The following is a 17,692-nucleotide window of genomic DNA, read 5'->3' on the forward strand; positions in this document are numbered from 1 at the left end:
CATAAGGATATGTTTATTATCTATCAGTCGATTCATTTAATTCCATGTAATACACTGGTGTCTGTAATCCCTGTAGAAAAGCCCATCTCCAGTTTCCTTATTACGGTTGAGTTTTGGAGGCAGCTGCTCCCCTGTAAAAAAATTGCTGCAGCGAAGTTGTGATGCCAGCAGCCAAGGTGAAAGGCAGGTCACAAAGGATAATTACAGCTGCAGTTCAAACAACGAAAATGAGAACTGACTTTTCCATTTTCTAAAAACGAACCGTGATCAGCAAAAATGAGATATATTTGGCAACACGGTTATTTTTTGTTCACTACAGGTCATTAATGGGAAAGTTAGACTTTCCCTGCAATTTTCTACACATTCCGAGTTAGGACATTTTTTTAAACTGACTCTGAAATTAATTCTAATCTTTTTTGCAACAAATTACTGTTTTTGGTGTGTTTAATTTTACACTACATATCCTGCTTTTATTCTTCACCCCTGCAGCCGTACTGCCTCTTTCATGTGAAAGAGAAAGACACTAAGGACTTAAGCAGTTTGTGGGAAGAGTGATGGTCTGAAGGAATAAAATACACACTGCCAATACATTTTAAGGACATTGCAAGTCACCTTGGAGTACAATTACCTTAGGTTTTGCTCCTCTGCACGTTCATGGAACTCCTGGGTGACTCACAGTTTTCTTATAGTTTCCTCATAATATATGTCAGGGTATAATAGATTTGAGAGGATGTGGGAGTGTGTAGTTCTTTATATTGAACATATTGCTTCGAAAGGAGTGGAGGTGACTTCAAAACTGAAATGTGAGACGTTCAGCAAACTGTAAATCTCTTTTGTTGACATTCAGCAAAATGTAAATCTCTTTTGTTTATTAACATTTTGAGTGTTTAATTTGCATTGTAGCAGGATCTTTTTGAATCAAAAGCAGTGGTGGCTGGTGATATTTGAAAATGGTGAGGCATAAAATTTGGGTGATGAGTTACATTATGAGTGAGCCCGTCTAACATATGGATGATTGTGAGAGGCGGGGTCAGGGGGGGGGGATCTTCCCCTTGAGAAAATTTTGAAAAAACAAGGAGTGGCAAATGGTGCATTTAAAGCAAATTTGAGAAAGGAAGAAAGTTTATAAAGAAATTGTGCATAAGTAGTCTTGAAATATTTAAACACATCAAAAACTGCCCATAAGGTCTGGCTGGCCAGTTTTTACAGTTGATTTTCCTGATATTTCGAGAAACACTGCCTGCAGCAAACTCAAATGTATGAACTCTCCCCTACCTTGCAAAATACTGCCCTCATTTGAAAACGTTTCTTCCCCAGCTTTTGTGTTTTTTAGCTATTTGATTCAGTAATGGGACCACTTTTATTCTGGCTGATTTTCTGTCCAGGTCCAGCCATACCTGCTGCAACTATCGTTGGGGAGCTAAAGAAGTGAGATGCAGCCAGGACTAGCAGCCATCATGATTCCGAGCTCTGATTTCTGTCACTATTTTAGAGGTTGTTAATTTCTTAAAGTTCCCATTGGTCAAAATAAGATTCGATGCCAAAAAGAACAAGGCTCCTTTTGTGCCCACAGCACTCCTTACAGCAGGAATGCTACATCTGCAACTAGTGGGATGAGCATGGGATGCTACTGGGCCCAAAGGGGCAGAGGAGGTTGGGACAGAGCATTTTTTTATGGACACATTGTCAGAGGAAATGAATGTGTTCCTACCTGTACAAACTGTATTTTATATTTGCATCAGGCAGCCTTGGATCGCTGTTAATCTACTAACACTTATGGTAGGCAATAAAATGCAAAAATGCTGCCATCTTTATTGGAGTTTCATTGCCCTTGAAGAGCCATCACAATTCATTTTGGGAAATAAGTGTGCACCTTAGTAGATTACCGCCCAGTGCTGTAACACAAACATAAAATATTGGGGGCAATGGAAGCTGGAAACCAACGATGGTAGCATTCCCTGGTAAAGTCGCGCACCAGGATGTTTTGCGATTTCGTTTCTTAAACATGAGAGACGAAGTGCGACTTTACTAAAGTATGCATCGCTTGCTTACAGTGGTGGTTTATAGCTTTCACTTTCCCCAAAACGTTTATATTTTCACCTGGCAGCTTCAGAATGCAATTTACCATACACACACTGATTTGTAGTGAAATGCCCATAAGTAAATACTACCAGCATTGTCGGCATTTCATTGCCCACGAAGAGCAGCCATGATGTTTTATTTTGGGTAATAAGTGCATGCCTAGTAGATTAACATCCAAGGCTGTGATGAAACTATAAAGGACCGGGGGAAAGTGGAAGATGGAATCCAATGCTTGGAGCAACGGAGATATGCCCGCTCCCCTCTCCAAGCTTACCGAGATCAACAAGAGAAACAGAAACGACTCCATCCAAAGAGAACACAAATTTTATTTAATTGAAGAAAGATGTGAACTCGTAACTATAATGATGTTTTCAGATGTATGTATTTGTGAGTGACAAGGTTAGGTACCTTAGAAATATGCTGATAGCCCACGGAACAGATTCAAAGCAGGGTTCTTGAAAAGGCAGGCCTCGTCACCAAGCCCACACGTCTGTGCTCCTTCCAATTCGGACAGCAGCAGCAAACACTCTACTCTCGTGTCCCATGTGTACAGAGCCGTCCGGGCTCTACTCTACTTTGTTTCCTTCGCATTGAACTCCTCGGGGCGGGCTCGTCCTGAGGAGATAAATAAATGACGGGAGACCACTCGGGGTCTTCCCGCAGCCACCTAACAGCCGAGTGGTGTGCGTATATTTTAGTGCTGCGCAGGGCCTTAGTCATACAGGCTGCACCGCGCTACATTGGCGATGAGGCCGGTCGAACTTCTGTACCCCCAAGACATACCTGCGAGCAAACGGCACGGTCCTGTGCCACTCCGACGCCCGAGGAGGCAGTGACGCCCCTCGCAAGCCTGCCATCAGAACCCTGGGGCTTCCTTTCTTTGCCCCCAATGCTGGTTTCCCTGCCGCACCCTTACACCGGCGCCGTAAAGGAGCAAGACTGCCACCGTCGCTGCCTGACTGGAAGTTGCGAAGAGTGAGGAGGACCAGGTGGAAGCAGAGCTAAAGAAGCTGGAAGACCTCAATGTCATAGAAAAAGTATCTGGCCCGACTCCGTGGGTGTCTCCGTTGGTCGTGGCACAAAAGCCAAAACAGCCAGGAGCCATCTGACTATGGATGGATATGAGACTTCCGAATCAAGCAGTCAAGAGGGAACGTCATCTCACGCCCACCATGGATGACATAGTGGCAGAACTAAATGGCACCATGTGGTTTTCAAAACTAGACTTGAACGCTGGGTACCAACAGCTCGAACTACAGCTGTAGATACATTATCAAGTTCTCTACCCACGTGGGCCTCCAGAGTTATAAGATTCTGAGCTTCGGGTGTCGTCAGCCGCTGGGGTTTTCCAAAACGCTATCAAAGAAGCCCCGTCTGGCCTGCAGGGGGTTATCAATCTAAGTGACGACATCCTAGTGTTCTCGAACACCCTAGAGGACCACCACACTCACCTCCGAGCCACCCTTCAACGTCTTGAAGACTGCGGGTTGACTTTTTCGGATACATCTTCATGCAGGAAGCACTGAGGGTGGATCTCAAGAAAGTGATGGCCATACGGGCAGCCAGCACCCAGAAGATGCCTACAGAAGTCTGCAGCTTCCTCGGAATGGCCACCTTCTGTGGCTGATTCATACCGAATCTGGCCTCCCTGTCCGAGCCCCTTCGCGGCCTCATTCGTAGTGACAGCCCTTGGGAGTGGACTGCAGCGGCAAACACGGTATTCAACACTATCAAGTTGGCACTAGTGGACAAAACAGCAATGGCACATTTTCACCCGGGGTGGCGCACGGAAGTGGTCGTAGACGCCAGCCCTGTTGGCCTGGGGGTGGCCTTCCTCCAGGAATACAGCCGAGAGACATGGGCACCGGTTGCGTACGCAAGTCAGGTCTTATAACACACTGAAACAAGGTATGCCCAGATAAAAGAGAGGCACTGGCAATAAAGTGGGCATGCCAGCATTTCCATCTGTACCTCTATGGAAAAGAGTTCCACAGGTCACGGACCACAAGCCATTGCTTCCACTCTTTGCAGGGACATCGAGATTGGCACCCCCCAGGATGAAAGGGGGGCAGTACAGCTGCAAGCATACAACATTAAGGTCATATTCCGCCCAGGAGCACACAACCCAGCGGACTATCTCTCCCGACATCCGGGAACAACAAACACCCAATGCCCACCCCCAGATGTTGCATACTTGGAAGCCTTCGTCAAAATGCCCACCTATGAAACGTGTCCCAAAACAATGACACTGGAAGAAATCTGGCCGGCAACTGCCAACGATGAAACACTAGCAAGAGTCAAAAGCGCCCTGATGAACAATGGATGGGCACGCTTCCTGGATGGTACACAGGTGCTCTTTACTGAAAACAGTCATGCCCGACAGCAATTCTGGAGGATCCGCAGTGAGTTGAGTGACGGAGAACATGGTGTCGTGCTGAGAGGCCATGTCATTGTCATCCCCAAAGCGCTGCAAGAGAGGATTTGTAACGTTAGCGCATGTTGGGCACCAGGGAATGGCGAAAACCAAAGCACGCCTGCGAAACAAGATATGGTTCCCAGACATGGATGCAATGGTAAAGGACAAGATAAGGCACTGTCACTCAGGCAAAATCACCGGCAGTGACCCCACACCTGCACCAGTTATCACTGAAGAGCCAAGTGAAATACCCTGGTCCAAAATTAGCATCAATTTTGGAAGCTTCCCGGATGGTCGCAACACGCTGGTGTTAATGGACTCATTTTCAAAGTTCCCGATAGTGGAAGTGATAACATCTACGGCGTTCATGCGCGTGAAAAGGACCCTGGACAAAATCTTTGTGCTCATGAGCCTACCGGAAGAGGTTCGCTCCGACAATGTGCCTCCTTTTCAAGGCCGGGAGTTCCAGGAGTACCTTGAGAAGAAGACGATTCGACACTGAAGAATCACTACACTGTGGCCACAGGCGAACGGAGAGGTAGAGCGTTTCATGAGGACTCTCAACCCGGCCCTGAACATAGCAGTGGATCAAGGAGAAGATGCCGACTCTGCATTAAACCAGTTCTTGGATGCTTACAGACAGACCCCTCACAGCAGCACCCGCTGTGCACCATCTCATCTGCTCTTCAAGAGAGCCCCGAGGGACAGCATTCCGACGGAGTCAGCGTGGAAGCCTCCGGAGAGGGATAGAACGGCCATACAAGCCAGGCGGACAGAGATGAATCAAAAGGCAAGTGCAGCCAGAGGAGCTAAAACGCCACAGGTGAAAATGGGAGATCGTGTGGTGGTCAAAGACAGACACCCTGGCTGGAAATTCTGGATGCCATACGAACCGGAAGTGTGGACGGTGGTCCGCATTCAAGGAACAATGATCTCCGCACAAAGAGGACAACAGGTGGTTACCCAGATCGTCGCCTGTTTTAAGAAAGTGCATGAGTCAAATACCAACTCTGAAGAGTTCGACAAGTCCGGCGAGGCAGCGAGTCACACCGATGTCAATCCACCAAGCCCAACAGCTTCCCCGCAGGAATCCCATGGAGCAGGAGATGGTGTGACTACCCCTGTCTCTGAGAGGTCCAGCCAGGGCCTCGTGAATGTGCCATCACCAAGTGTTCTGGCTGAAGCAGAGACTAGTTCCAACTCCCGGAGCCAGAAGTATGGTTTTCGGCCGAACCGTGTGCCAAGCCAGAAGTTCAAGGACTTTGTGTGCACGTCCCCATGAGCATGCAGACCATGATGAACAAGTACTAAAGAAAAGGAGGATGTAGAGAGCCGTCCAGGCTCTACTAAACTTTGTTTCCTTCGCATGCACTCCTCAGGGCGGGCTCGTCCCGAGGAGATAAATAAACGACGGAAGACCGCTCTGGGTCTTCCCGCCGCCACCTTACAGCCGAGTGGTGTCTGTTCATTTTAGCGCTGCACAGGGCCTTAGTCACGCCACGCTACACCATGCTGCTTCATAAAGGCCCACTTGCGTCTTCGCCTTCTACTCCTGACTCAATACAGACACTGCTCCCTTGCTGTTTGTGTTAGTGAACAGCATGACAGCAGTGCCTGGATTGGCTGGGGCAGGTGAACCATGATCTCCTTAGTAGACCGGGTGCTGAGCTGTTGTTCCCTTGGCTCACTAACGAGGTGCAGGTAGGGAGAGCAAAGCAAAACCAAAGGTGATGATGGACAGAGTGTTGAACATTGCAAGCACTCACCCCCAGTCAACTGATCTGGGTTTAATCCACCATCATTCTTTAGCTCACTCCGCAGTTCAAACATGGCCATATGCAAATAAGTCTGACCCTGTGCCTCATGGGAACAGTCCAGCCCGAACTGCCAAGCCATGTCTTCCCTGGACCGGAAACAAGCATCCTGGGACTGGTTTTTGGGGCATCACCCCTCAGCAGCTAGGCTAGCTTAAATCCAGTGGCACAGGTAGGGAGAGGCCACAAGTGCATGTCACGCTGGACACATAAAGGCACACGTCTAACCTGACATGCGCACTTCAATTGAAGACGTATCCACTTCCCTGCTCAGCCTTCTTCCATTAAGCTCCGCCCACACCCTCACAGAAAGGCAATAGTGGCTGACAATGAGCACAGCCACCGTGCAGGCAAATAAAAAACCTTAATTTTTTTACATAATACTGGTACGAGATACAGGGGGATGACACTCCCATGCCCCTGATTGCACGAAGCCTCATAGTGCCAAAGCCGAAACTAATAACTATGGACCAGATGTACGACGGCTTTTAACAGTCACAAACTGAAAATCAGGCCGTTTGCGTCTGGTAAATAACCTTTTTACATGTACTAACTCTATTTTGCGAGTCGGTAACCTATTACCGACTTACAAGGGTTTGCCAATCGCTATTAGGAAGGGGCGTGCCAAGGGTGTCCCTTCCTAATAGCGAGTTGCAACGACATGTACCACTGTTTTGCGACCAGAATGTGGTCTCAAAACAATCACAGTTTACCACTTACTTCAAGTAGGTGGTAAACCATTCGCAAACATGAAGAGGTCCCCGGGGGGCCCCTTCCCCTTTGTGACTGGCAGTGAAAAAAAAATTTAAGAGCAGGCAGTGGTCCCATTGGCCACTGACTACTTTTAAAAAATGAAACAGAAATGTTTATTTTTTCTTTTTGAAACGCATCCCGTTTTTTTTTAAGGAAAACGGTCTGCTTTAAAACAAATACTGAATGCTTTATTTCAAAGCAAACACAGACATGGTGGTCTGCTGTCCCCAGCAGGCCACCATCCATGGGTTATTGCCCATTCCCAATGGGTGGCAAATTGCAACCTGCCTCATGAATATTGATGAGGCAGGTCATTTGCACCCTATTGGGAATTGCTAATGTGCCTGAGACACATTAGTATATTTTATTTTGCGATTCGCAAATTGCGAGTCGCTAAAAATAGCAATTTGGGAGTCACATAATGTAATAGTCGTACATCCCGCACTCTGTCTCTGTGTTTCAGGGACTTTTTGGAGCGGGTTGGGAGCTAAGATATGTGACGCTGCTGGGTTGCTACACGTCTACATTTTTCAGCATTTTCTTGTGATTTAGTGCCGCCTAGTGGTAGCACTGTGGAACTACTACCCTAATTGAAGCTGTGAAGGGGCCAGTAATGCTCAAGAGGTTTAGATCAAACAACTTAAGAAAATGAAATGGTCAAAATCTGACTTCAACTTGAAGAACGGTATGATGGAGCAGAGATTAGATGAAGAACAGGACCTCCACCTATTCTGCTGATGAAATAACAACAATAAGGCAATGGCCACATTTTTAATATGTGCTTGATTGCTTTTCCTAACCCATTTGACTTTTGATTCATTTACAGGGCTTGATTTTATTTACATAGACGGAGATTCATTTAGGAAGAAAGAAAACGAACACTCTGAAAAATATCTACTAAAAGTCTGTTTCTGCCATGTTTTCAAAATCAAATTTAATTTAAACATGAAAACTATTTAAGAATGTGGAACAATTCAGAATAGAAAACAAGTGTGCCACGTTTCAAAGTAGAAAGTAGTTTAGGGACAGGTCCTTAACAAGTCATTTACTGAAGTAAGTGTCACAGAAAGTTCTACCTGAGCCAATAAGTACCTCATCGCAGATCATGGATTCAGCATCTGTAGAGGTTTGCTGATGCAACCAGAATGTAGGACTGCGGATTGTCTATCAATTCGTGCAATTTTCTGTTGTCGTAAAAGTGGATTATGGCTATGAACATATGTGTTTCCAGGGATGGTTTCATTGCACGTTAGGACCATATACTATGTTGGAGCAATATGAAACTGTGAAACAACCTTCCAACGGATAACTGAATTTACACTTCATTTGCTATTTTTAAGAAACATAGCATACTATTATTGACTTTTCTTGCACCTGTTTCTATGACTGCATTCCTTTAAGTTTCAATCTATTTTGTTCTTATATCCAGTGCTTAATTTGTAAAATATTAAGTGCCAGGGCTCTGATCAGGAGGCCACTGCAGCTTGCACTACCCATCGCCCCTGTCATCGCTGCCAAAACAACTACTAACCATCTCTCTCACATGTAAATGCTTCAGCTCAGGTTATTCCAGGTCCCCAAAGCTATCGGAATGGCTGGGGAAGTAGGTGTTAGCAATTTTTTTAAAAGTATATTGTATTCCTAAACAACCGTTGTTCTGCTCATCTCTAAATTAGATGATCAGCGCTACCATGTGGTAGACTGTTCCAAGTATGGTCTTGACAAGTAGGTGCCGGTGCCGAGCCCCGGAAACCAATTAAGTGCTGGTGCTGAGCACCGGAAAGCACCAGCTCAAATTAAGCACTGCTTATATCTCCTTTTTCTGCAGCGTTGTGGGTAAAATGCAAGTAAATAAGAAAATATATTTCAGGAGATGCGGCCTAATTGCCAGAGCTGCCAACTTTGTAACGACCAACCATTTTGAGAACCATGTCTAGGTCTGGGCTCAATATCCTGTGATCCTGGGAAAATCAGTTAGTTTCTCTCCACCCAAAAATGTACAGTGTTACTGGGACTCCTGTAAAGTGCTTTAAGCCTTTGGGACAAGTTTGTGCAATATAAAATTGCGAAAAATGAAAAACGGCATTTAATGTCTGCATCTGTAGAGTGCGGATGCGTACTATGTCGCAGCTTCAAACCAAGAAAAATAATTGCTATAGAGTAATATCAGAAGCAGCTCTACAAGTGTTCCACAATCCACATATAAAACTCTCATGAGCTTTACAGTTTTTCACTGATTTTGGAAGAGTGCATACTTCTACCTATGCATACCAAATTCTATCATATCAGTTTGACAATATCCTCAATAGCCCTCAAAATGTATCCCTAGTTTTTGAAATGGCTCATTTCCTTGCTACCACCAGCCACCCCCCAAAAAAATTGTAACATGAGTCTGCTGCAACATTCTGCTGTGCTCCCCCTCACTTCCAGTTTGCTAAATTCGCTTTTTGCTCCTCTTTTGGAAGGAAGCGAATCCTAATATTACAACCAGAATTCTTTCATTTCACTGGGGATGGAAAACAGAGGCCCTCGGTCCAGCAATGTATGCATCACCCACCTGTAATGCAGGGGGGCATACACCTGACAAAATTCTAAGCTTCTAATAACCTATCATGTAAACTTACATGTCTGCCTCTTGAGTCAGCATCTGCATAGCTAGTTTGTGGAGGTTGCTTGTGTTCCTGTTCAGGAGGGACCTCGCCCAGATGTTTTGATTTTCTCACCGAGTTACATCACAGCGACAAAAGGCAGCAGAGAGAGACCTTCTGAGTGGCAGAGCTGCTATCAAAAACAGACATCTGGCCCCTGATGCCATTAGAAATTGTGGCATTACACCTGTGCAAAGCCTCGTGAACCAGGGCATACTTGCACAGGAAAATATCAAAATGTTCTCCAACTATAGGAATAAACTACCCATCTGTCAGAGATATTATAAATGTGGGACCCTTTTGTAGGTACATTTCCAGCACCTGCTTTCATGCTGGCTGTTCTATCATGGCATAGTGGACCTGCGCCATTTTCCCTCAAACGTCATCCTTGCCATGCACCCAAGAGTTGTTGCTGGTGAAATGTCTCCGCCCACACAACTGCGATTGGATTTTCCCAGACTGAGTGAGATACGTGTGCTGTAAGTGTCCTCCTCTAACCCAGGCATTTGGTTATACTTGGTCTGCTAAACCCTACATAAAGCCATCACATTTCTACCCCTAATAAGTCTGACCAGACTCTGTTTTATTTAGTTGTATTACGTAATCTTGGATAGAATAGCCTGCTCGACTGGTGCTCAATTGTTTTATCTTTCTCAAATCCTTAGCGTCTCTGGTACTACACCATTTGGAGAACCGGGCTGTTTGTAAATCCCTTATCACCCTGGAATCTGCCAATGAGCAGGTCCTGGTTAAAAACAGCTGCTTCTACGTCATCAATGGATCTCACAGTGCACTTGTCAGGGGCCTCCTGCCATGGATTCTACGTGATGTGCAATCACCAGGGCTCCTTCAGCCTCATCGTCAAGGAACATATACACTATGCAGTGAGTATGGTGTCAGAATAACACTGTTATTGTACTGTCTGATGTAAATATAATGTCATGCCTATTGTATACAAAAATAATGCCCCATAGTGGCATAATGATTGAAGATCTACACCCAATAGGAAAATATTTTTGCGAACAATATTTAGGATACAATATTTATGTGGGACAATGATTCTGACAACAATAGTCTGGCACACAATCCCTTCATTATACAGGTCTAAGGGGTCCTTCCCAAAATTCTCTAGTGTTAATCCTCAAGCAGTTTTCCAAAGCAGTCAGTAGTGTTTCTGTGACACCCTTTTTTTTTTTAAAGCGTGGAATGAGTAAACTATTTGTCCAAATGTTACCCTATATTGAAGATATCCTATTCTCACCATCCGTGTTACTTAATGTATTTTTTTTTCTTGAAACATTTTTATTTATTTTGCAACATAAAAGAAAAAGGTACATGTTCATTTTGTTAATCGAATCACACAAGGAATACTGCCAACTCATTCGTATATAGTCATGATTTTTCCTTCACAGTCATTGTCGTCAGAGTATCAATAAAGCACAATCCCCCATTGAATCGTTACATCGTCTACCAACTTTCCTTTATAGACTCTAATTAGTCACTAATATAATGTATTTACTTTTTAACTTGATATATTTAGGCTGCCTTTGAGTGCATTCATTTTACCCTTTAGCACTTTGTTTATCCCACCTGTGGGGATGTGGAACCAGAGCCACACGCATTGTCAAGCCGCATTTTATTTCCCATCTATGTGGCTTCAATCATTCCCTTAGGTCCGAGATATGCAATCTCATCACAATAGCTTCAATGAGGTCCCACAAAACATTTTTCATACGTGTTGACAGTCGCCCAAGTGATGCATCAACCAAGGCCAGGATGCCTCTGCGAACTTGATGGCCACCAACAACATCACTCAGCTAGTCATGCTGCCAACTAACACCAGGTGGAATACCCTAGATTTCTATACACCTCCATTAAAAACCACAGCTACTACTAACTAAAATATGTGGAATGGACTGCCCATGCAGCCCTACCTTATTTCCAATACCTTGTTCTACCACCCACAGAGAGCAGCTGGCTACCACAACCTTCTAGTATTTCCCAACAGATGCTCTCCAATACGGCCAGATATCCCTGGCAGCCACAACCAGCACCAACATTGATGTCAAAGACCTTCTAGTGGAATTCAACTACTCTCTCCACATGCCTGCAGATACTCACATCATCCCTAAATCATGATATATTGAATACCAATCATACCACACCTTAGTTAAGTGAACAACTACTCATCATCAAAACAGCCATTATACAACAGGTGCAGAAGTGAGAGCAAGTAAAGTTTCAAGAAGGCATGATGAGCCTAAAACACCTATGTACCATGTACTGTCAGAAAACCTTGGAGACTAAGAACACCCACAACAGCACCACAGTGTACAAGGCCTCCAAGAGAGGCAATGCACACTTCAAGAATTTTAAACACTGTAAAAATCTCATGCTGGATCCCTTATATCAAGGAGCAGTAATGGGTAAGCAATAATTTCCTCAAACGCAAAATTAACAAGGTAGGACCGTACACTGCCTATACAATCACAAACAAAATCTCCATTTTGATCATCATCCAGAGTACACTAAGGTGGGCCACCTTCTCCTTTCTCTCTGCTGGTCATCTGACAAAACTCTTGCAATATATGAAAGCTAGCCCATTTGGAGATAATGTGAACCTATCGCGACAACAAAAATATCTCAGCTAAAGTCCTATTGCCTCTAATTAACACTGTAAAAGTGACCATCTCCTAACTGTCATGTCCAGAGGTCCTCAGGACTGGCTAGATCTTGTCTCTTTTCAGAAAGCCCGGCATGAATAACAGCAGCTTCTAAAATGGTGAGCTCATCGTCAATACTACATTCTGGTGGAAGATCTTTGGAAGAATCGTCACAAAAGAAACCTTTAAAAAATCAAACACAATACCTTCCTTTATGGATACCGATCTCAGACCAGACCCCAGTATCACTGTCAGAGACACTCGTGGAAATTCCTGAAATAGCCAAGCTTAACTTGTTTGCAAAAACTCAACTCATAGGTTAGAGAACAATGGTAGACTGGAAGACTATTCCAGAGTTTGGGGGTAAGAAAGCCGAAGGAGTGACCTCCCTGTCTTGTACGTATAACATGATGAATCATGGACTCTTTGAGAACAGATGATCTAACGGGACTGCAGGGGAATAGGCCTCTATGAGGTGACTGAGATATGGAGGGCCAGTACTGTTCTTGGCTTGATGGGTCACGCATAATGCCCTAAATTAAATGCTCCTTTTTGATAGGCAGCCAGTTGAGCCTAGGCAACTGGTTGGATATCAAATTGTAGTTTCTTCCAAAAGGCTTTGATTAGGCCTAGATATATGCTGTTGCCATAAACAAGGCATGAAATGCTGAGGGCCTGAATAATGGTCCTCTGAATGGAGGAAGAAAAGTTTGAAAGAACTTTCTTAGTCATCTAAGCAGACCAAAAGCAACAGGCCATAACTGCCTTCATTTGCCAGTCAAAAGATAGATTACTATCTGTCCAATTGCTTAAGCTCCTCACAGCAGGCTTGGGAGTAGGAGGATTCCCCAGCACATCAGGCCACCAATGTGGGCCCCAGAGATGAGATTGCTTCCCTACTATTAATATTTCCGTTGGTATGATTACCATTTAGCAACGGTAATCATACGGGTCCTGAATTGACAAGGGTGTGCCTCGTCCGATGGAATCAGGGAAATAACCTGTTGTGTGTCATACGTATATGAAATCGAGGAAAACAATGTTTAGCAATGGGTGGATATAGATTTTAAAAGGTGTGGGACTTAATGAAGATCCTTGAGGCTCCTCCATAAGCTAGTTGACTCTTTGTGGCTATATACAACAACTAGTGCAAAAAGTAACAGTTGGAATCCTTAATTTTATTACATATTGAAATGCAAGAACCTCAATATTCCGCTGGGTGGAACCAAAGCTCACACTAAGGGCCCTTTTACGATGTAGTGTGGAAAGCAGTCCAACCAAATCGGTTTGGGAATGCTTTCCGAACGACTCTGGTTTGGGGAGTCCAACCGACCGATTACGGTGTGTACCAACATTGTCCGTCGTACTCCAATTGACTTCAATGGGAGCCTGTGTTCCTAACGAGAGCAGTGGCTCCCATTGAGAAAAGGGGTGGTTGGGGAAAACCTTGCACCCTATGGCAGGCACCCCATGGTGCCTGCCGCACCGTGCATTCAGAGAAAGGGGGGACCAATGGGTATCCCCACGGGCCTGATTGGAAGGGCCCCTGGTGAAGGGGGGCCTGTGATGGGCCCCCAAAGTCAGATTCTGGCAGCCAATCCGTGTTGGAACAACCAACTCGTAAAGGCTGTCCAATTCCAAGATCCTAATCGCTCGTCTGGAAACGTGGCACGTAGACCTGTATGAGTTGGCTCCGAACGACACTGTTACTCCGAATGCCGTTCATAACTGAGTCGGAGAGTTTGGACATCATGATCGGTTGTCCGAAAATATGTCCGAGTCGGTCGGAAACAAGGCTTTCGAATCGGAATCACCCGAATCGGTTGCCGTTCGGAGCCTTTCCGGACGGCATCGTAATCGACCCACAAGTATTTACAGATTTGTTAAAATTAGAAAGCATATCTACAAATTAGGCACATACCGAAGTATGGTGTCACATTCTCTTGTACTGAGGTTTTTTGAGAAAAAAGGGAAATTCACATAGCCACTAGACAGGTGTGCATTTGGAAAGCCACAGTGGTAAGAAAAAATAGTAAGAGACTGTTATTAAGGGCAGGAAACATTTTGTAAGGATTTTGTAATGTGTGGAGGTATAATCATTTCTTGTAACAGTATGGTACATGCTGATATGCATGAGCACAGAAAACCCCCAGTTGGAACAAAATGGGGATGCTTTGACAATCAGGGCCCAATTCAAAAACGTAAATATGCACTTATTTATTTTTACTCATGTGTATGTTTACCAAGAGTAGCCCTTGCAGGTAAGAGAGGTGGGGCGGGGTGGGAAGGGATTCAACAGATGACAAAGAGGGAAAATTAAATGAAAAAAAAAAAGAAAACCACTTACCTTCCGCTCGCCACATCGCTGAGCTGAGCGATGCAGCGAGCACAAGGTAAGTGGTTTCTTATAATATATTATACTTAATTCTCGCTTTCGTTCATATATTTTTATTTAATATGTACTGAATATTGTTACAAGTTGTGTGTTAATTTCGCTGGGAGAGCGGGCAGTGAAGGCGGCACTGCAGGATGTTCATGCAGTCAAAGTTCATTTATTGAACCATAGCCATGATACGCCGATAGATACAAAAGGAGAAAAGCCAATAATTCTTTGCTATCTTATCTTAAAAAACACAAAGATGTAAGAGTCGAAATCTTTAACAATTATATATAAACAATGCCTGTTCACAATTATCAGATTGAACTCTCCTCTGTTTGACAATACATTTAATCTAAGCATGTATCTCAGTCCCACCGCTGTGTGCTGGCCCCAGATAATATAATTTAGGAACTGTATATACTCCTCGACGCTGCCTCTCAGACATCTGTCTCTCTGGCCAGTCTCTAAGTAAGTTTGATGGCAGTGTTTTCATACAGATTGGAATCTTTGCAGTGTGAGTCATCACAACAGCTGACTGCTGTAATGGCTCATTTACAGTAGGCGCATGGTAAGCAGCCGAGTTCAATGAAGCTACCAACATCTGCTGGGCTGAACAATTGCTGCTGTGGATGGCATTACCCGCCCGTGCCCTGCTAAGCTTTCTTTTACACTTGAATCCAAGCTACACTGTAGGTTGCTCAATGGGTTTGCCGACTCATATTTAGATCGTAAATATATGTTCCAGCTGCTTGATTAAAATATCAATCAAACAATCAGGGCTTTGTGAATCGCAGCTACTCACCCGTGAGGGTTTCAAGGCGCTGTTCAACTGGAGGAACCTGCACTGGTGGTGATTCTGCACTGGTGAAACCTCAAAATTAAAATGTATTGTGTAAAAAGCCGCTGTTAGTAATTTTAGGATCTATCTCTGCGTTGTGATCTTCCTGTACAAAGTTGCTAACAGCAAGACATTTGAACACTGCAAAAGCTGGAAGTGTGAGGGCCTGCTTTTAGTTTTAGACTTTGTAGCAGATTTGCCAAGTCACATAATGCCACCACGCGTCACACGATATCGGTTGAATTGCCATGGTCAGCGGCGTAACACAGGCCCCCGCAGCGGTGTGGGGGGGCCGCAACCTCCAGGTTGCCCAATCAACACCGCATTTCGGCTGGAGAGCTCCATATTGAGTCCGGAGGGGGCCCCTCCATGTACCCTGCAGGGGGGGCCCATCAAGTTTTATTACGCCACTGGCCATGGTCACCAGGTTAAGAGCCAGTATCACAGGGTGGCAGGGAAGGCCAGCTGGAAAGAAACCCCTATCAAAGTGTGTTTCCAGCTCGTCTTTGGCGGTTCTGAACTACTGATGTGACTCTGAGTTTCAAAAGCAACCGGGGTCATCGGTGGCCGCCTCTGCAAGCATTTTTAGGTAAGTGGCTCTTAGGAAGGGAGACCTGCTCCCACCAAGGCCCCACCCCCTCACATGGTGAAATATATTAAAGTTAGCATCTCTGACATTGTGTGGCAAGTCTCTGGCACGTGTGAGGTGCTTGAGAAAGTCCATGGTGGTCTTTAATGCTTACACATTGCATTTGGTGAAGGTGGTGGGGTCTGCTGGGCATTCATTGTTTGGTGTTAGTCTAGGGTGTGGGGCTACGAAGGAAGTAATACTTTGAGAGGTCCTAGTTCACAAACATATTCTGCGAGACCATTTCATCGGGTGTCAAAAAGCGAGCAAAGGGAGCCAAACATAATTGCTTTGGGGCCTCTTTTTGAGGCTGGGCATCAGTAGAGTATACTTTACCATTTAATTATCTTTCATCACATTCTGAGTTTTTGTAGCTCTAGGATGTCCATAGTCAAGGCACCCGCCAATAGTTACTCAATTTCATTGATCAGTAACCATGAAATTGGACGGTTCATCTACATGCATAAAATACTGATAGCACCCGCCTCCCAGGGCACAATGTAACTGCCCATACCATTTCATGTATACATTGGGTTTTCTTCCATCAGAGGAAGGCACGTGATTCATAAAAATTCAAGGGTCTAACTCAATAATTGGATTAATTTGCTGAAAACAAGCATCACAGTAATCAAACATTGGATTGCTTATGAGCAACCGGTTTCAATCTTCAAAATCCCTCCACCCATTCAGCACTGGCTTTCTAAACCTGCCCCCTTATACTCTATTCCTCACACAAATATCTTACATTGGTGGAAATACTCCATCACGAAATATGCCTGTGGCAATTATCTCAAAAGCTAATTTCCATCTCCTTCATCCACTGCAAATAGTTCACTAATTCAGCTATCTGACTTCCACTCAGTAGTCAAGCCTTAGATATGTCTTGTATCATTGGTGGCAATGTGTTTCCAATCAACCTTCCTAACTCCACCCTTGCCCCACTGAATGCCAGTCCTCATGGGCATCCTGCCTCAATCTTTAAGAGAAGTGGTCCAATGGATGCTCAAGCCCTGCCAAGTTTTCCAAGGTCCATGTGTGATGAGCTTCTTCAGTTCAGGCTTCTTGTTTTAATTATGGGACTTGTAGACTTGTTTAGTCTATCATTAAACCAGGACTAGAAGTCCTAGAATTCAAAGTAAAAGCTTGCACTAGGGCAGCTCATCATGCATGGGCCTTAGAACCTTGGCAGCTATGAGGCTCTCAGATGATTACTCTTGAAAGCGCACATTACATCAGGCTTCAAATACTGGCTGACCTAGTTTCAAAACTCTTGCTCTCTGGTGGCTCTCCTTAGAGTGATTTCCTGCTTTCCACCCCAGAACATAAAAAGTCCGAACCTTAGGTTGAACATTTGGAACATTTTCCCGCTGACGTCCCAGACTCTGCATTTCTTTTCTTCTCAACATCGTCCTAACCCCTAACCATCTCCCCAATCAGTCCCAAGCTAAAACATATATTTTCCTTGAGTGC

The sequence above is a fragment of the Triturus cristatus genome, chromosome 10 (assembly GCF_964204655.1).
Source record: "Triturus cristatus chromosome 10, aTriCri1.1, whole genome shotgun sequence".
In the NCBI taxonomy this organism is placed as follows: domain Eukaryota; kingdom Metazoa; phylum Chordata; class Amphibia; order Caudata; family Salamandridae; genus Triturus; species Triturus cristatus.